The 21,387-nt window shown below is 38.8% G+C and overlaps 1 protein-coding gene across 1 annotated transcript in view; it reads left to right on the forward strand.

Moving 5' to 3' along the window:
* Positions 1 to 8,687: 8,687 nt before the first annotated feature.
* LOC109042533 (uncharacterized) overlaps positions 8,688 to 21,387 on the forward strand; it is a 61,441-nt gene continuing 48,741 nt past the window's right edge. The window contains 1 exon segment of the mRNA XM_019059339.2: positions 8,688 to 9,387. The gene's annotated coding sequence lies outside the window, so the exon portion shown is untranslated.

A 21,387-nucleotide genomic window follows, 5' to 3' on the forward strand; every position in this document is an offset into this window, starting at 1 on the left:
AATAGAGTAGGAACCTGAACATACTTCCAGAGAGAGAAATTGTCATAAGCACCTAGAAATAGACCGTGCTGCTAACTGAGCTTCCTCTTCCATTCCATTCCATTGACTTCCCTTGTTGGAAGAATGGAAGGTTATGCGAATGCTCACTTTTATTTCTGATCACTCTCGAGGCGAGCCTCGCGCCGTAAAGAGAGCTGAACAAATTGTTGTTCCCTTGCATTTAAAGCAGTGTTTTTCTAGTGTCACGGTACTGCACGAGTTTCGTAATGTCTGTCAAAACTTCAGTGCCCCTTCAAGTTTTTGTACATGCAATATGGGCATCCATCAAGCACGTATAGTTGCATGAAGCCGTCGCCATCAACGTGGTGTCCACCAGCAGTGACATTGGCGGTTATATTTCTGTTCAAGTTATCTGTAATGAGACGCGAGAATCTTTTCCTTTTTTCTTTGTCCATATTTTGGAAAAATATGAAGTTTTGAAAACAACTCTCACTGCTCTCCAACAAACAAAACTATGACACACAAACTCCGGGTCATTCTAAACAGATAGACGCAACCAGGGCCGGATTTAGGGGGTGACCACATGAGCCGTGGCCCATGGCGGCAAATTATGCAATTTTTTTTTAATGTAGCTATAAAGAAAAATCGGATTCAGAAGAAAAATTACAGACGAAAAATGGTGACAAAATCTTACATTTCCCGAGAGCATATATCTAATTTTTTCGTCTTTCTATGATACAATAGACAGCACCTTTAATTAGTCCAGTTAAGACTAAGAGAGAAACCGAACTCGCAATTTGGCCTGGAGCGGCGGCGCGGCGCAGAGAGCAATGATGACGAGAACTTGAGATGAAAAGGAGAAACCCTCAGCTCGGCGCGGCGGTCGGCATGTATCTCATAGCACTCATTGCAGCGCCTACAAGACTGCATGAATACTTCACGCATTGCGTCAAAGACCGCGCGGTCAGCAGCGGGCGGACGGCGTGAAACGCATAGCGCCTACAAGACTGCATGAATACTTCACGCATTGCGCCAAACACAGTGCGGTCAGCGCGGCGTGAAGACAGAAGTTAAAATTATTAAACCACATTTATGTTTGTTCTTTCATACTTTTTTCATTCATTTCATATAAATGGAAGGTTTTTTCCACACAAAGATAGGTTTATGGAACTTAATTTTCGTGCAAGTTCTATGAACTTTTGCTAGTAGTGTTGACAGGGCTCTCGCAAAAATTTGTCCAACGCGAGTAAACGCGTATTATGCACCTCTCCCCCTCCGGCACGTTCACTTGATGGTTTTTATTGATGTTTCAAAACAAATGAGAAGGGGGCGGCAAAATACAGGCGGCCCATGGGCGGCAAGTAAGTAAATCCGGCCCTGGACGCAACGGCGATTTCGTTAAAAAATAAAATGAAAATGGAACCGTAAAATGCATTTCGACTTGGTAGATAAATTACGGCTATTTTGAAACTTGGCACGACAAATTGATCATCTGCCTTTGTTTTAAAATAAATTGCGATCTGGTGGTTAAAACGTATATTAGTAAGAAATAAAATAGATTATAGCAAGTTTGGAGCTTAGCATGACGCACAGATCATTTACGTTTGTTTTAAAATTGCGTTCTAATGTTCAAAACATAAAGGTATGTTAGCAAAAAATAAGAGTACCTATCCAAGCGCGAACTTTATAAATCCCAGAACAAGGATACGCGTATTAATCTTGAAAAAACATAGCTATTTACGTCATCCACCTTGCTGCGTCATCCACCTACCTTAGTTGGACGTATTTCTATCAAACGGAACTATGTGCATTATGACGTAAGCCCTGTTATGCACGTATTCTTATGGGTCTCAGGGCTCGTGTCTTAGTGGACATAGTTCCGTTTGACAGAAATACGTCCAGTTAACTTCATCTATACTTTAGTCTTTCAGTGATTCACATGGAATCAACAGAGCAAAGTTTTATCATGACTGATGGAAGAATTAGCGGAGAAAAAAAACCGCAGTACCGCAATGGAGGACGGTAGGTAATCACTACAATTTTCGGAGGGCGATATCGCAGTTATTATCGATCATTGCAACAGATCTATTCCTGAATCATGAATGTAAAGTAACAAGAATGCGGAGAACTAGTTTGCCTTCAACCTTTCGTATATGCAACATGGCCATCCGTCGAACACGAATAGTTGCGCGCGGGGTCGCCGGCGTTGTTATGAACCTCTCGGTGCGCCTTCAACTTTCCGTTTATGCAACATGGACATCCGTCGAACACGAATAGTTGCACTTGCGCGCCTTCATTGACTTCTCGCCCGAATGTCCCTCGATAGAGAAACTCGCTCTACTCCGTTCAGTGTACCGCTTTGCGTTGGCTGTTTGTCCATTTGTTGTTCACTTTAATGAGACACTTGGGGGCTGACCGCTTCACGTTCCAACCCCCGAAAACGCTTCGCGCCCCAGGCATCACGCATTACTCGTTACTCTAATGATTTTATATTACAGAATAAGTTAAAAAATGCTATCTTATCCACACATCCGAAGCATATGCACATTTTCGAGACCAGTGATTGTGCTGATTGAGCTTATGAAGTAAATAATCTTGGAAATTTGCTGCCTAACAGTTCTCTATATATATGTGACACCGGAAATATTGTGATATTTTATCACGACTCCGTCACCGTATGATATCATTGTTTTTACCGTCTTTTACGGAGTCTTGCCTTACGGTGGTACTACAAGACTCTGTACCTAATACTGTTTGCTGCATTGCAGATTTTGTCTCATATTTTAATTTTTTCAAAGATGACCGGGCATTGCCGTCGCGCAGAATTACAAGTGATTTTTCTGTACCCTTACAAAAATATTCTCTGCGTAAAAATATCCTACAAAAACAAGCAGCGATACTTGTTCAAAATGGAGCAAATAAACACACATTGTTGTGTCAGCCATATACGACTTGAAATTTTCTTTGATACTCTTACCTTGTCCCAATTATTAAATACAAATTTCACGCTAAAATATTTGTTTGTTTTTATTTTCAAAAATAAAACGAGAATTGACGCTTAACTCAGTAGGCAGGTTTTCGGAATTTTGCCGTTAATTTAGGGCGCTAGCTTTCTCTGAATGTATTTACGCTAGGACTACCACTCCGCGGCAAATGAGGAATGATTCAAGAATAATTATTTTAATAATTTTTAATATTTTTCATGAATCCTATATTTTTCAAAAGCTAAATAGAGTGATATAACAAGGAAAACTGTTAAAGATTAAGCAGCCGGCTGGAATTTTATGTAACCAGGCGAGTGATTCAGACGACGCACTGCATGTTCCTCCAGGTACTCATTTCAAACTGTATACTTTCTGGCCTATCTTGATGATAGATAGATAGATAGATAGATAGAATACTTTATTTTTTATCCTGGGGAGGATTTAACAAAGGGGGTTAGGTTGGGAGATCATTTACAAACATGAGATTACTTCATTATGCTACACTTATCTCTAGGATATGCTGGGCTTACAATTATGTACATGAAATAGCAGCGTTCATGATAGGCAAACTTTGTTTTTTGATTCAGTTATTCATTTATTATGAACGATCTTATACTCAGAATTGTCGCAAAATAATTATAAATATCTGTAAGCTGTTGCTCGTTTGAGTCTTTACTAAGAATTAGGTTTATGTCTTTGTTAAGGTAGCTGTGTAAGTAATATTTTCGAGTGTTATGGTAAATGGGGCAGACAAAGAATAAGTGGTGCGCATCTTCAGGTTGTTGAGTATTACAAATTGTGCAAATTTCGTTAGGGTTAATTCTATGGTTCATCTGATTGATAGTGATGTTAAGGGAGTTAACATTTCTCGCTCGTAGTTGGCTGAATAGTCTTTTTTTCGCAAAACTCACTTTACGATATAAATAATTATGGTTGGCATCAATATTCTCAGTGTTAATTAGGTTGTAATGGGGGACAAACTTTGTTTCATTTAACTTTTCTTTGTCTTTTTCCATGGTAAGTTCTGATATTTTTCTCTGAACTTCATTTACCATTTTCCTGATCGCAGCTGGCTCTGTGGTTTCTCTAAGAAATAGATATTCTTGGTCAATTTTATGTAACATGGCTTTTAATTGAGAGAACCAGTTGTATTTAATTATATTGTACCTACTTTCATCTAGTTCTTTGAGTCGGGCCAAGCATATTTTAGGGTACCTGGACTCGTGCATATTTTGTACTCTGTGGTACCAATTCAGCGTAGATTTCAATACCTTTGTTTCTATATTATCTTTGCCGGTTTCTTGTCTTATGACATAGTGGGGTGTGCATCTTTGCCATCGAAAAACGGATTTGAAAAATCTGCTTTGAGCAGACTCAAGCATATCACAATACCTGAGAGCCCAAATTTCTGCCGCATATAGTAGAGTTGCTAGTGTGACCGAGTCCCATAATTTTAATACGGATTTGAAAGAGTTATTTTTCGCTTTTTGTAGTATTTGTATCACGGAACTTCCGGCTATAGCTGTGCGGGATATTGCGTCATCAGCTTGCATTGCAAATAGTCCGCTGCTTGTAAATTTGACACCTAAGTACACGTAGTGTTTTACAACTTCAATTTCTTCGCCTCCATATTTGAAGCGTGGGAGTTTACCTGGTTTTCTGCCACAGTGACAGGGTAGTATTTTTGTTTTAGAGACGTTTACTATGAGGTCATTTTCTAAACAGTATTTTTCTAGGTAATTTAATTTTCTTTGGGCGTCGATTGGGGACTCGGCCAAAATAACTAGGTCGTCTGCATAGGCAAGGAGTAATATATCAGTACTTATCGTTACATTTATACCACGTACATGCTTCCTAAGCACTGTTTCGATGTCGCTAATAAAAAGAATGAAAGCTAAGGCGCTAAAGGGGTCACCTTGTAAAACTCCCTTGCTGACTTTAACAGGTTTGCTTAGCATGCCATTTACGTCTACCATAACATTGGCGATTTTGTACAGATTTTGCACTATTTTTATTAAGTTCGCAGTTACTCCTAAATTATAAAGTTTTATCCACAATTTCTGGTGGTTAACCGAATCAAATGCTTTTTTGAAATCTACAAAAATCAAGTAGGCTTTTTGTTTTTTCAGTTTCTGAAACTGGATGATGGAATTTAACACAAAAATGTTGTCATTGCAGCCTCTCTTCTCTCTAAAGCCAGCCTGGTTTTCAGGTAGCAAATTATTAATTTCAATGAATTTAGTGACTCTTTTAGTGACTAAATAGGTGAGAATTTTGGCTAATGAGTTGATAAGTGCAATACCTCTATAATTGTCGGGGTCGTTTGGGTCACCTTTTTTGTATAACATGGATAATTTAATTTCACCCCACTTTTTTGGGATTTCTCCTTTTTCCATTACATTGTTTAGTATTCGCAGGAGAGCGGATTTCCCTTTTCCATTCAAGTTTTTATAAAATTCATAAGGAATGCTGTCTGTTCCCGGGGTTTTGTTATTTTTTAAGCTATCCAATACAGAGTTTAATTCTTTAGTTTCAATTTTCCTATCCAGAACTGGGTGTCTAGCATCTTGAAAGACAGTATCTGCTTCAGGGATGGTTTCATAAAAATTTTCCAAGTATTTTTCCCAGGTTTGGGTATCTACGGAACTCTTTTGTGTTTTGTTGCACCTTAGTTTTTTAATGGTTTTCCAGAACTCGGAGGGGTTCTTGGTATTAGCCACTGCGTTTTGGATTTCATTTGCGTTGGCCTTCTTTTTCCTTTTTATTAAGCTCGAGTACATTTCTTTTTCAAAAAGGAGATTTTTGCAGCTGTTATTTGAGAATTTTTCTCTCCTAGCCTGTCTAGCTGCTTTTTTAACTTTACGTTTTTGAATTCTGCATTCTTGGTCAAACCAGTTATTTCTGTGCATATTGGAACTTATTTTTCTTTTTACAGTGTGGCTAAGACCTGTTTCACTGGCAGATTTTTTTATGGCTGTAAGCAGAGTATTGTAATCATCTATTTCACGGTTTTCTTTTTCCTCTGTCTCTGCCAGTGAGCTGGCGAGTCGTGAGTTAAAGTTTTTAGAAAGGTCATTATTCCATTTAAATATTGTGACTTCTTTTCCCGATACGGGGCTTTTTCTACCATTATTATCTGCAAGTGAAACTAGGTTTGACATCAATGTTAGGCTGCATGGGAAATGATCTGATACAGGGAAGTTAGGAATCACTTTAAAGTCATTTATAAATTCTGCAGATTTTACACTAATCCACGCCAGGTCAATAATACTTTTTCCTGGGTTACCTACAAATGTATACTGAGCAGGGGAATCTGAGATCGTTCTACCATTCATCAACAGCATGTTTGCTGATTCCATAGTTGCTGTAATTAGCTTTCCTCGCTTATTTATTTTTCCATCTGTTGTCTCTCTATTCACAGTTAATTTAGTTCCAGCAAGAAGTTCCTCATCAGTATAATTTAACTGATTTAGGTTACCTACCCAGGCATTGAAATCTCCAAGGGCAATGATGTGAGAGTCTGGGGATCGTTCCATTATATCGTTCATAGTTGCTTCTAATAGTTCGACACTCACATAACTGTCCCGGGATGAATTTATATAAATTGCACCAATTATAAGATTACTAAATTGACCTTGTAACTCAACAAATATCCACATGTCTGATATGTCTAGGGTATGGATCTGTTTCATTTTTGATAAAAGAGAATTTTTTATCATAATTGCAATGCCGCCTGATGCTCTTCCTCTTGACTTTTCTTTAATTGCATTGCTGAATATTATTTTAAAATTATGAAAGGTTTGATTTTTTACCTCTTGTGTGAGCCATGTTTCATTTAGCGATACTTGTTCAAAATGGAGCAAATAAATACACATTGTTGTGTCAGCCATATACGACTTGAAATTTTCTTTGATACTCTTACCTTGTCCCAATTATTAAATACAAATTTCACGCTAAAATATTTGTTTGTTTTTATTTTCAAAAATAAAACGAGAATTGACGCTTAACTCAGTAGGCAGGTTTTCGGAATTTTGCCGTTAATTTAGGGCGCTAGCTTTCTCTGAATGTATTTACGCTAGGACTACCACTCCGCGGCAAATGAGGAATGATTCAAGAATAATTATTTTAATAATTTTTAATATTTTTCATGAATCCTATATTTTTCAAAAGCTAAATAGAGTGATATAACAAGGAAAACTGTTAAAGATTAAGCAGCCGGCTGGAATTTTATGTAACCAGGCGAGTGATTCAGACGACGCACTGCATGTTCCTCCAGGTACTCATTTCAAACTGTATACTTTCTGGCCTATCTTGATGAGTGAAGGCGAAAGAGCGAACCCATATTCCGCGAGCTCTTGTGCTGAAACAGCTGTCCCTAGATTCCTCTGGTCAGACACCGCCGCTGATTTAAGTATCTGTGGATACCTACCTACTACTTTTGGCTGATTATTAGAATAGGAACAAATGCTTGTCTAGTTTTAGTATTTTTAAAGTCAGAAAATCACAATTTAATTGCCTCAATTGGAAGTCTCTGATTATTTTTTATTTTTCTCGAATTAAAATTAACCAGAGTATCTTCTTGAAATTTTTTGGGATATCTTAAAAAAAGTCTACCCTTTTCTCTTAAAGAACCGCTGGTTTTTCAGATTTCTCATTTAAAAAGTGAGAAATGAGTAGAGATTTGCTAAATCCCAACATGCTTTTCTGACATTAAATTTTATGCAGAACACTTGTCGGTGAGTATAGGTAGTAGACTGCACTTTGCAGCTTCAAATATTAATTAACTATGTATACCTATATTCAAAAACTCCTCTATGTCGTTTTACTACATTGATTTTTAATCATAATTATTACGACTATTAGTCGTTCAGTTAGTCTTACGACTAAATGCATACTTAATTTATGAACTGATCTGTCGCATAGTGCTTGATTGATTTTTTTTTTTTTTTTTTTTTTTTTTTTTTTTTTTTTTATCATCATTTTATAAGAAAGCACTTGGATTCTATTTCCAAAACCTACTGAATCATCGACCGAACTAGCGGCTTAATCCAATTTTGAAAATTACTTATTTTTATTCTCATTTTCAAAAAATTGTGTCAATCTCTTTCGTATTGACTTTTCTTTAAATATTGAAACCCTAGTTATATCACTCACTATCAGCGTTCGAATATTTTTTGTTACGAATCGGTGACTCGACAGGATCTCGCAATAAGCAAAAATATGCGACTGCGGGATGTGAAAAGCTTGCGTTTGGTTGATTCTTCGGGCCGCGTGTCTGGCCGGAATTCGATTCCGGGGAGGAATGGCTCAGGTTAAAGTTGGGCGCTGGAAAAGGCGAAAAATTGAGGGAAACGTCGGCGTGACGAGTTGAATGCGAGGGAAAATAGTGGAGAAGAATAGGGCGTGCATCATAGTTCCACAAAAGCGTCATTTCTCGAGCAGGAACCGAGAATAATTCGGAGCCAATGCGCAAGAGCCGCGAGATCGTCGAGCAGACCGCGTGAAGGGTGGAAAGCCTCGCGGAGAAAAAGAAAAAGAAAAAGAAAAAGCAAAAAGAAAAAGGAGACGCGGCGCGGCGCGGCGCGCCGGGCGCGAGTTGGGAGGGGAGAGGGGAGGAGCGTGCGCGGAGGGGGCGGGGCGGGGGCAAGGAAAAGGAAGAAGAAGAAGGAAAGGAAAAGAAAAAAGTAATAAAATTGAATTTCATATCGTGTCTGCACTTTTCTGTTATTCGCACCCCCCTCCACACATATACAACTGTCCCCTTGATATGACGTCACATATGAATCAATCGATACAGGCCCAGAGGATTCTGCCAGCAATTATTATGGCAGTAGCGCGTCACGTTTGTGTGTGTGAGGGTTGGAGCGCTCTTTCAACACATCGGCAAGTTTGTGAGCTCGATAGCCCGACAGGATTTTGCAGATATTATCATGTAACCGAGTACAACTGAGTTGGTCGCCGCTTGTTTTGTTCGTTCCCCGATCTGATCCGCGCCGTGCCCTGTGCGTTCATTCCCCGTTTCCCGTTTTCCGTTCCTGCAAATTCGCCTCGCGCAACCTTTCTCACATGTCGGCCTCCCGACCCATAACCCTCAAAACGCGGAATCCCATGCGCAACCCTCGAATAAATCTCGACCACAAGTGTTTTCCCTTCCTTGTTTTTAATTCCCGTTTTCTAAACGCTCCTCGTTGAAACGTACCCGTTATTATTTTCGACGTGCGCCGAAATGCCGCCTTGAGAAAATTATAGTTTAGTTTGTTGTTGTACGGACATAGTTATGAAATTTAATGTTGTTATCAGTTGTAGTGATAGTGAACTTGTACCGAACCCCGGTAAAAATACCTGTGTCGTGTTATGGTGGTCGGAACTATCCAGATCTCAGGATTCCGCTTCTGCGAACAGGGTAAGGAATAAATTTCATTCAAATTTCGCCAATTTCACGGACACGTTCCCTGTTCCGTTCTCGGCGCGAGCGGTCCGTCCCTGCGTTCCGAGACGGGCGCTTCGCCGTGAAAAGGGGGAAAATCAATAAAGCAAATAATACCGCGTCAAGAGTTTATTATTTTTATAACCGCAACCACCGACCGAAAATTTTTCATCTTCTAATTCTGCCCCGAAGATTGCTCCGTGATAGGTTAAGTGTTCCCTGCCGAACCAACCGGGAGGGGGTGGGAGCGAGGGGAAGGGAAAGGGGTGGATGTGAAGTCGGCTCTAGACACCGCGGGAAATTTCCCTTTCACCTCGGCCCCGTGTGCTTTCCTCCTCTTACCCCATCTTTCATCCCTTACCCCTCAGGCCCTCAGGTGTAGGTGATTTCCCCGCAAGCTATTTTAATTAATTGATATTAGTTTCGGCTTTCTTCGAATCTCCCATCGAGAAGAATCTAAAGCCTCTTTCATCCTTCCTCTGACCTCACTCGAAACTTTTCCGGGTCCAGACTTGCCCGTCTTCATTCACCCTCCTCGCTCTTAACATTATTAATATAGATACCTATTCTCTAATATTATTGACGTCTATGTTACATTTTTAGACTTTATTTTCGGCGCTTTCCCCTTTCTTTCATTTCTGACAAATACTGTTCCATCGATTCAGTTCACGCAGCAAGTAGTTTTGTTGAAAGGAAGAAAATAGAAGTTTTTGACTACATATACATCTAACAATAAATTAAATTCGAAATCAAAGACACAATGTTTCCCCATGTAGAATCTATCAAGCAATTTTCACTTATAAGTAAATTTTAAAAATCATTGCAGGTCACAGGAAGAACCTGTCGTTCCCCTATAGATAATCATGTTGAAACACGTTCCTACAAAAGAGGATACATGGATACTAGAGAAGAGCTTATTTTACCAAATGAGAAGCTTAGTAGGTATACCTACACTGTACAACCATAAATGCTGATAAAAATGCCGTTTTAAGTACAGTAACAATGATAGGTACAAAAATTGGTCAAGATGTTCGCTTGATTTTTGAAGGATACATTTTTAAAGGCTATTGCGTGGCATATTGTGTGCAGGCTCAAGTAAACTCATATGAACTTACAATTCATTATACACCTTTGCATCACATCAAGATATAAATTTTAACATAATTGTGTATGTTAAGGAGGACAGTAATAATAATAATGGACGAACTTCTTAAGTTCGAGGCTAGTATTGAATTTTGCAAAATCTTGATCTAGTATACCTACATATGGAGGGATAAACTACATTTGAAGACCATCATAATAAAATGGGACATTTCTTAATTTAAATATATTCGTGGAACAAATAGGAAATGTTCCCCTCTACAGTTGGTTAAACCTGCTGACAGTCATGTGATACGCTTTGATACATTTTCAAATCAAGTACAAATTATTGATATGAAGATTATCCACCATGTTGATTCAACATGACTACGAATTTCTCCCGAGAAAGCTATGATCAAAAGTCAGGTATTTGTCTAACTTGGAATGAAAATCGTGTGAAACTAGTGCTCCTCTTACCGAATAATTTAAATCAAGTGCTGAATGGATGGTGAATTTTGGAATTTTAAAACATGTAACCGTCTCAGAAAAGAGGAGTCGTGGTCCACAAAAACTCAAAATTGAGTTTTTTACATGAGAGCATGCGAAAGTATTCGTTGAACATTTTTAGGCAAAAACCGCCCTAAAATGTGAACCCAAGTTGATATTATACTTCGGTTTGAAAGTTCACCGTTTAATAAAGCTAGCATGGAAAAAGTTTTTTTTTTAAATTTTAATCTGCCCGGTTCAAAGCAAACATTTTTGTGCAAAGCATGATGCAACTTTAAAGAATTTCATATTTGTTCGAAAATAAATTAAGCCGATTGCAACTTATGACTACATAGAAAGATTTTCCCGTCACGATCTCAGTATCTGATTTTTTTACAAAAATCGTTTTAGGTACCGACTGAAACCTTTACCTGCATGAACTAAGTTCTCTTTTTTGGTGGACAGCCACCCATCGAAGATGAAACTCCGAAATCGGTTTGCGACGTTGCAGCCCTTCCGCCATACTTTATTTATTAAACTGCAAAATACACTCATTGTCAAATCTGCAAAACTTCACGTGATTATATCCTCTGCGTGATGAAAATTACGTGGAAACGTCAGGAAGAGATGCAGATTTGCTCTCTTTCAAAAAATAAAATGGAAGCAGAGACTTGAAAACGCCGCAAACGAGAAACGTGATTTGGGAGTTTCAAAGTTATTGTATATAGTGTGCTTAATAATCATGAAAGATCGATTATTTTCTACGGCAAGTCTTACACAGGTAGGGCTGCAGATGATGAGCGTTTTTACATCATTTCAGCCCACACCAATTGTTTGACAAAATGTAAAACCTAGAGACAATACAATCATGCTGTATATGTTCATTCCTCCAATACTTACTGTTAATCTATTTTTCATGATGAATTCCGGTAATTTTTTGAAGAAAGTAAAGTCCAACCTAACCTTAGCAGTCTTTGATTTTGTCAACTTTCTTCTACGAATCATTGAAAATTATAACTAGGCAATGATTTTATTTGCTCAGGTGCAGGCGTGAAAATACATTTTCTATGGTGCTCCGATTGTTTCAATATACTTCCTTGGCTGAATTGAGCTTTTTCCTCGGTGGAAACGAAAAAAGCTGTGAAATTTCAATCGGTCTACCCTATAAGTTTTCTATTTTTGAGAGTGTGTTCAGGAACTCTCATTGAATTGTCACCAAGATTTCTTTATGCTTATACGAGCGCTTTTATTATAAAAACATCATTAAGCTCAGTAATTCACGATTCACGTATGATACTCGTTGACGTAATAAAGATACCCGCAAATTGGAAATCACATGGGGTTAGTATTGAAAGGATGAGAGGGCCTTATTTTTTAAACCGAACACTTTTGTGAGAAAAAAATTGAATTTCAAAAAAAGATGAATAAACTTTGCTGGCGTACCAAGACAATTGAGGCGGCCATTGAATTAGGGGCGTGAGCAACATTTTCGCAATTTTTAAAAACCAATCATAAAATTTAAAAATAACATTCAGCATCGCGGCACGCATAAAATTTCAATTGGAATTTCAGTTCTGATTTTGAGGCTACAAACTATGTTTTACAGGTTAAATTTTTTTGAAGTTGCATTTTGTTGTAAAATCTGTTCATACGCTCCAACCTATCGATTTTCTTCATTCAGGAGATACTTCAATTTCGGCCACTCGAAAGCTTACCAAGATTAAAAAGACTACTTTCACCTCCTTAAAAAGAACACTAAAATTATGAACTAATAATTATAGTCCAGATGCGGTGAAGCATCTGATAGTTTTATGCGAGAGGCTGATTTCCAACTTTTTCGGAAAGCATTTATGATTCGCAGCTCCCCCTGAAAAATTTCACTTCAGACGCTTTTCCACGTTGAGTGGTGGAATTATAAACCCCTACTGCCTCTGAAAATCCTATCCGGTACACGAATAATTCTATGGGAGGGGAGGGGGGCGCGTTGCTTATGTATCACTCGATATTGCCATCAGTTTTTGCATTTAAAGTAGTTCGGAAGTAAGTACTTCTGAAATTATCATAAATAAATAAATCGAGACAAATTAGTAGGATGGATTCTGAGACATTTTAATACCGGGACGAGTAATGCTTTTGTTATGAATTAATTTAATCCATTTTCATTGAAGTTCCGGATGTCTATGCAAAGCCCGATCCGTTGCAACGCGCAAAATAATATATTATCATAATCACGATCAATAATGATCCAATGTAAATAATCTTCCTGAAATTAGTCGTGAATTGAAATAAGATTGTACCTGGCAAATATCTCGAAAGGCGAGATAGCTTTTTCAAGAAGAGATTTTAAGTTAAAAAATTATACTCAAGGAATCAGATTCAGTGAGAAATTTGAATTTCTATGATTTAGAATTAAATGATGAAATATACCCTCCCCCTTTCAAAAGCAAGAATTTCACCCCTCAACGACGTGTCCCAAGAACATTTGATAATGTTCTTTACACACACCGCGCACATACATGCGCATTTTTTGCTGAATTTTATTTTCGAACGTTCAGATTTTTTTTTTTTCCGTTCATGATGAAATAATACGGGTTTATGCGAATATTTTTTTTTTTCTTTTTTGGATAAATGATGGGATTGTAAGCAAATTTTTGTCACGTGAGGTACCTAACTAAATCAACAATTTAACCTTACATTGCACATTGATATTTCACACCAAAAGACGGCATTTTCAAACATCCCACGAAAGAAATCCGAACAAATGTTGTTATAAAACGTTCAGAAACTTCCACGGAAAAACAGGTGTTAGGGGCTTTAAAATTACATAGATCACTTTTGGAGGCAACGACAGAAATACGTGCCTAGATTTCTGTAAGTCCGGGGTTTGACGTAAGAATAGGTTTTTCTGTGGCTAGAAAAAAACGGCCTGTATATACTTATTATACATTGAAAAAATTGTACATTTTTGTGAAGTCAATGTACATGCGACTATTCGAACACGTGAAACGGTTTTTTGCCTGATTGATAAAATGAAGGCGCATTTCTTTCGATGCCCAGATGGCACAGCAGTTCAGATTCAGAAAGAATTTGTATTTGTTTGCAGTACGAGAGGCCTGCCTAAATGAATTCATTGATCGCTAGAGCAAGAGAAAGAACAATTTTTAACGGTGATCGGACACTTAATAACTCATTTTTTAGGGGCCTCCCATTAACGTGAGGGCGAAAAAGGGGGAAACTCAAGCTACCTCGTGGATACGGACCTCATAGGTATGGGCCTTATATGGGTGGAGATAGGGGGTAGATCGGAGCCTTAAGGGAGGCCTTAAATGACCTTAAGCAATCGTAGTCCATTTCGCGTGGGTAAAATAACTGTATAAACTAAACGCGGCTCACATGCCAGTGGAGAGAGAGAGCAGAACATAATATAATTTTAATTAATATATTTACCAGACTTAATTATACTCTAGTTTTGCCATTGCACCTAGGAAATCATACACTTGTATTTAGGCTTTTGATGTAACAGATTTCCTGTCGCATTTCATTTTCTCGAAAGAAGAATGGTAATATTTTCTGTTCCATTTAAACGCCATAATTAGTTTCCCCAAATGGAAGAAAATGAAAATAAAGGACGACTCATTAAAGAAGTTTAAGGAAACTCTGCAGCACAGGCTTTGATATCTAATTTTTTGCGCTTTCGAGGGCTGAGAACGTCGTAATGCATTTAAATAATGCATTTTTCGGAAAATTGACGATATCCCAATAAATATCAGTAATGGTTTATTTCATCGGCACAATAAGCAACACTGGAATGAAGTTGAAATGTAAGAGAAACAAGCAAAGCTGCAGTTAGTGTTGCGTGCGGCGGATACTAAACGAATTTCATTATAACCCCTGGATGCAACTATACGAGCTCCATGGATGTCCGTGTTGCATACGCACGAAAGTGAAGGCGTTTAGACTCAGTGAGAGGAGTTGGACAAAATGTGGAAATAAGAAGAGCTCATATCGGTGTTAATATAATATGATAATACTTCAATTCATAAATAAATGGACGAACTAATTAATAGAGAAATCAATTTAATTTAATATTTTCAGCAAAATGACACTGATGGTATACAGAGAGCATAAATTGGCACAATTCTTGAGGCAAAACATGGCTTGACTTGGAGAAAAATGTGGAAACAAGAGGCAAGGCTAACACTGACCTCACCTACTTGTTTAACCAATGTTGTTCAGTATCTCACTTTTAGATGTGCAGAATTGCAGCCAGGCACAAGACCTTCGAGTTTTTACCGCGATTTTGAAAGCAGGCAACCTTCAGTACTGGAATCGCAATAACGAAGACAAGGTATAACATTTTTCATCTTGATGAAATGATTCGCCTGTGTACAAGTTTTTTATACACTCCAGGGCCTTTTTTGCTGATTTTCAAACTTTATTTCTTGAAACGATGCAGAGTTTTCACACGATAAAACACTTGGTACAATTTTTGATAGCACAGTTTTATCCTTGATACAATTTTGGCAATACGCGATGCATCAGCGACGCTGTGGGGGATATAATCTTAAGCAAGAAAAAAACGCTTTACACCATAATTCATAATTGCTCTAGGCCCCCCCCCCCCCTTAAAATCATCAGTTGATTGGTATATGAGAGGAAACTACGAAGAAAATAAATTATGTTTCTTTTTTCCTTTTTTTTTTCTTTAGCTCCTTAGAGATACGGAGCCATTAAAACTGCCAGGGAACGTTTCATAGTTAGGAACTGCATTGTACCCTACTCCCGTCCCTGGTAAATTACTTACATGCCATTTTTTATGTCCAAAATGCCACACCACAACATGTGCGTACATGTCCCTATGTTCACATTCGAGAAACGAGGGTTACCATGAGTTTCTTTTTTCATAGAAATGAAATAACACGAAAAAGAAAATTTGCAGGATTTCCAACCAAGGCTCGAGAGTACTACGCATAAGTAATAAATGTATTTCAACACTATGTTGTCGCTGTTGCACTTAGACTCGGGGATTTTAAATTTTTGGCGTCATCAATCGAGTGGCAATTCGACGGCAAGGCAGGGCCTTGGTCGCGCAAATAATTGCCGAGGACTGAGAGTCATGAAAAAAGTGTTTTTTGACTTGTTTTCCTCATGAAAATTTTAAGGAAAAATTTACATTCCCGTGAGACCCGAGTCCGAAGCAACCAGGCTTTTGTGCACCAAGATTTGATAAACTTCTTGCAATTAATTGTTTTGATACTATAAATTTTTCATCTGTTTGCAATGAAGGTTCAAAATTTTCTAATCGTGCACTCAGAATACGTACACAAAGTTTTGTTTGATAGTTCATCGATTTTACTGCAAGCTCCGACTTTTTTCCGCACGACAAAATTTTTTGTAATACAATTTGAGTATAAATACTCTTCGGTGATCCAGGCACTCTCTACTGAAGTCTAGTGGTGTTGAGCAATCACAAAAGTCATCATTTTTCTGTAGGCGCGGGGAAAGGTGCGAGCATTCACTGCGGTATCACTGAATTTCAGTCCATACGAAATGCTATCAGCGGCGAGGCATTAATGATCGATTATCGATTTTTCGCCATTTGAAGCTGTGGTAAAGAATCGATCAGTAAAGTGTCCGTTGTGACCACCCTGTTCATCGATCCTCTTCCGTAGGTTTAAATGGCAGATCAATCGATATATCGCAAAGCGCGTTACGCCACTGAACGCTGAAGTTTTAGGTCGACGTTCCCGAATTCTCAGTCGTAGGAACCCAACCTTAGTTTAGATAATCGAATAATTTCGTAAAAGAATACGAGTCTTAGTATGACTAACAAAAACCTCGGATACCAGAACTGAATTTTGCTCATGAGTTTGAAAACTTCAGTTGCCTGAACTAAAAACTTCAGCGTCCCATATGAATCGAAGGTATTTATTCCGTGAAAATCCTTGATTCCCATGTCCTCGGCCGTTCTTACTCCCTAAAGTCCTGCTGGAGAGGCTATTAGCGTAAAGCTTATAAACTATTTCATGTGTTTAGAAATCAAGTTTCCTCTTTTGATGCCATTAGAAATGGGGTGTTTCTATCTCTCATCGTTTATTGGCTGAAAACTTATAAAACTGATAAACTTATTGCCCAATTCGTGAGGACTATAAAAACGGCTGTCTTTGAATGTGATCGTTTACGAGAAAAGGGAACTCTTTCCCGAAAAACTCAAAATTGGGTCATTGGTAACGGAGCAAAGAGGTGTGTTGTGAGAACAATTTGGAAAAAAAATACTCAAATGTCAAACCGAACCGGATTTCAGTGGTTCCAGATTTGCAGTTCAAAAACCGTAATTTGAGATAAGTATGCATATCTGAAATTCTAATCTCCCATGTTCTCGGCATGATCTTGCTGGATTATGATGCAACTACACACCCTCTAATGGCACAAAAGTGAACTAGACCGCTCGAAACTTGTTTTTTGAGACGCACGCTAAAGCGTTTACCATCGAAATCTAAAATCAGATTTTTCAGCCAAATTTGACAAAAATCGCCACACTAAGAACTTGGCGTTTGTGGATCGAAGCTTCTTTTCTCCGTGGATAGTCGCAAATTTAAATCACCCGTAAGAACTTTTTCCCATAAAAATCAGACAGGTACACTGTTCTAGCACTAAAAACTGAATATTCAAGAGTAGATACTTGCTCAAATGTAAATGGTGTGAATGGTTAATCGGAAAAATTTCCGATAAAAAACCCGACAAAATAGAAACAGGTGGCAAAATCCGTCTCAGCCAAAATTCACCAGAAGTCCCAGCGGCTAGCAAATTGTGGGATTTCCACCAGAGACACGTCATGAGATTTAAAACTCCCGCCTCTTTTAATGTTCCAAATTCGGTTGAGCCAATATAAAATTTTCCTTTCACCCGCGATGGTAATGAAAACAGGAAAGTACCCTTACTATTGCGCTGAGTTACGTAAAGAATTATTATTACGTAAAGGAGAATTCTTATCTTTAATGGCAATGCTCCTCTTCGAATCACCCCACTGTAAAATAAGCGGCCATTGTCAAACTGACATTTTAAACTATACCTTTGATAAGTAGCTTACATGCAAAAATCAAGTGGCGGGTCTTGAAATTTAATATCCAAGTAATGGTTTAGAGGAATTTTTAGACGGAATATTTTAAAGTTGCAAATTTAGTTGAGCTGGCGATGGCAGTAGGTGTACTGCTTCAATCCAAGAAACAAAAAAGAAGAAAAAAATATTTAAAGATCGAATTTGGGGAATTTTGGCCTCGTCTTGACGCGACGTAAAATTTGAAACTTCGGTAGACTCCACTCACCTACCTCAGAATGTATCTGATATGTAATAAATTCGGCAGTACAGCCAAGTGCAGTGAACCTAAGCCCATCTTTCAAAACGAAAAATGATTACATAAAAACTCCAGATATTCATTTCAGCTTGAGTGTCCTACACATGCAAATATCAGAGCTTTTTTGGTTACCTACATGAAACAACATTTTAACCATCATCAAAGTCTTAACTGGAGGAAGAAACTAGATCAGTTGAATGCAGCTTGAATCAATTGGACCACATTTTGCAATGAGGAACCACTATTTCTGGCTCATTTCAGAAGCAACGTATATGCGACTGGATTCTCTATGCAGGAAGGTGCTTTTCTGGAAGAGCCAGAGATAGAGTGGTTCCGTATTGCAAAATTTAATCTAATTTAAACCCTACCGTTTTCTTTACGATAGGGTTCTCTTCCATAAACCTGTACAAATAGTTGGACCGAGTTTATCAGAAAGGAACCAACTCCAATTTTTTAAAAAATTGAATTAAAAATATTTTTGAGTTTCACTAGCCGTATATTTTCTCCTGCCAAAAACTGAAAGTCGAATAAAAGAAATTAGTTTGTGAAGAGAGCGGTTAAAGTTTATTTTCTACATTGAGCCGTATGCAGGAATAAAACTCCAAACCTTTTTTCTCAGTTTCAACTTAATGTGGGTTGATTCCTTCCTGATGAACTCAGTCAATTTTACATTGTGGCTTTATGAATCATCAATTGAAGTTGTCCTTAAGAGAATAACAAGATTGAAGGCTCTGTATTTCTCACGAAAATTTACGTATTCTCTCGTTATTTCTCAAGAAATTATGAATTCTTAAGAAAAATTTTAAAATTAGCTTCGAACACGATCGGTTGCAAACCTGTCAAATCAGGATGCAGTTATTCTTTATTTTTTGTGCTTTGCTCTATCCTCCTCCTTTTCAACAACTTAACGAACTTCAAAGAAAATAGTACTGTTTGCCTTTGGCGTCGAAGTAATTGGACGTAGAAAGGGTAGGTACAAATAATATAGTCGCCAAATATCTATACCACAAACTCTATAGCCGTCAATATTTTAAAAAAAACACCCGAGCGTTCAAGTCTTTTCTGAGGCTAGGTTGGGCCCATGTCATCTTCTTGTGAGAGGGGAGGAGTGAGAGGGGGATGACATTTTGAGAAAATCTGGAATAATGAGGATCACGTCAAGAATCCCATGCTCGTTGCCAAATATGGATTTTCGGCCTAGTTTTTGCAAGGATATCGCGGGCCGAGATACACGTGTAGAGAAATTTACTAATGGGGCTCCTCCTCCAAAAATGACGCAATAGTTGGAGAGACGAGGGGAAATGGTTAATTTTTCGCACGTGGATGCCGTGACCGCGCGGAGAAAGAGTCAAAAGTCGCGGTCGCCGAAGGATTCCGGTCAAGCTCCGTTCGCGGTTCCGATTGGTCCACGAGCCGGCGACTGAGTTGCAAAATGCAGGTTGCATCAGACAGGAAATGCCGCTATTGGCCGGGGCTAATTTTCGGTGGCGCTCGCAGACGGATCCGGCCAACAATTAGTTTCATTTTTCCTCGTTGCCCACACTGGAGCGGGAACATCGATTCGTCTTACATAACCGCGGCTCAAATTATGTTAATCGTCGGCTCTGATCATCTTAATTCGCTGATCCATTCTGATCGCGGGACACCAACAGCATCCGTTCATATTATCAGGCTGATTTCGCTGAAAGGGGCTCGATCATTGCTCTGATTGGACTATATACGCTGAAAGGAATTGTGTGCAAGTGGAAAGATGGGGTGTGTTCGTAGAAGCTGGTTAAGAGACAATGTAAAAGTGGATATAGTTCCTTTTTGAGAAAATGGGAAAGCGGGATTTTCAATTAAATCAAAAGGAACTGAGCGCCAACTCGTGAGCCGTGGACATGTGACCAGAGTCTTGTGGACAGGGCTCGTGGGTTAAAGAGTCCTGCCAACGATCTCCCTGTCATGCGGCTCTTGTTCGTTGCCGCTGACGTCACTGGCGCCTTTAAATTCCCATTCATTCTTATGACCCTCAACTAACGAGCACACCCCATCTTTCCTTTTCCACATAGTTCCTTTTAGCATAAATACGCCCTAACAGCATCCGTGCTGCAGTTACTGCGCTTTCATACAGTCTTGGCAACGCTTGGTCTTTAAAACTCGAAAGTCCATTTCTTTTTTAGTGAAAGGGCCTGAGATGGGTGTTACTGGAGTATCCCTGGACAGAGAGCAGCTAAATGACCTGGTCAAACCTACTTCCAAAATTACCGACCTTTTGTCCATTCTCTCTCTATTCATGCTTTCCAGAGGCATACATGCTCACTCTGGGAATATACTACGATATCTAATGCTCTGGCCAACAAAGACGTGGCGTGCTTTGCGATGTATCGATCGATCTGCCATTTGAAGCTATGGAAAAGGATCGACGAATAGGGTGTTCACAACGAACACTTTTATAATCGAGTCTTTATCATAGCTTCAAATGGGAAAATATTGATAATCGATCATATTCGCGTGTCGCCACTGATGACCAACCACGGCCCAGGTCGTTCCCGCCCAACCTGCGAAGATTGAATTAATCGGAGTACGAAAGTACTGTAGATGCAGGATCAGAACTTCGGTCGCTGCATGGCCCTTAAGATTTGGCCCTCTAGCCGCACTATGGCCTAAACTTCGGATCCCGCACACACGAAGTTTCCCTCACCGTGTGGCTATGAGGCATGAGGTTTCTATTGGTTAGAGTCACCATCATTGTCTGCGGCTTTAATATCCTCCAGCTTGAAAATCGCTATCTTTCAATGATGCGTGTAAACCGATTCCTCAGGAAGAAAGGGGGTCAGTGCTATCTGCGTAGCAGAGTCAATTTCGAATCCTGCGACGAAAATTTGCGTAGGAGAAAACAGGAAATTTTCTCCATAAAATATTCATTTGAAAGCTGCGAAACTCCAAAAATGGATTGTCTCTTCATGAAAGGTCAAAATACACGTGGAGCTTCCTCAAATTGCGTAAAAAAAAAGGCACGTGTCTCACCTTATGAGACGAGCCTATTAGACATAGGCGGAAATTGAGAAAAGTA

This window comes from Bemisia tabaci, chromosome 6, assembly GCF_918797505.1.
Source record: "Bemisia tabaci chromosome 6, PGI_BMITA_v3".
Lineage (NCBI taxonomy): Eukaryota > Metazoa > Arthropoda > Insecta > Hemiptera > Aleyrodidae > Bemisia > Bemisia tabaci.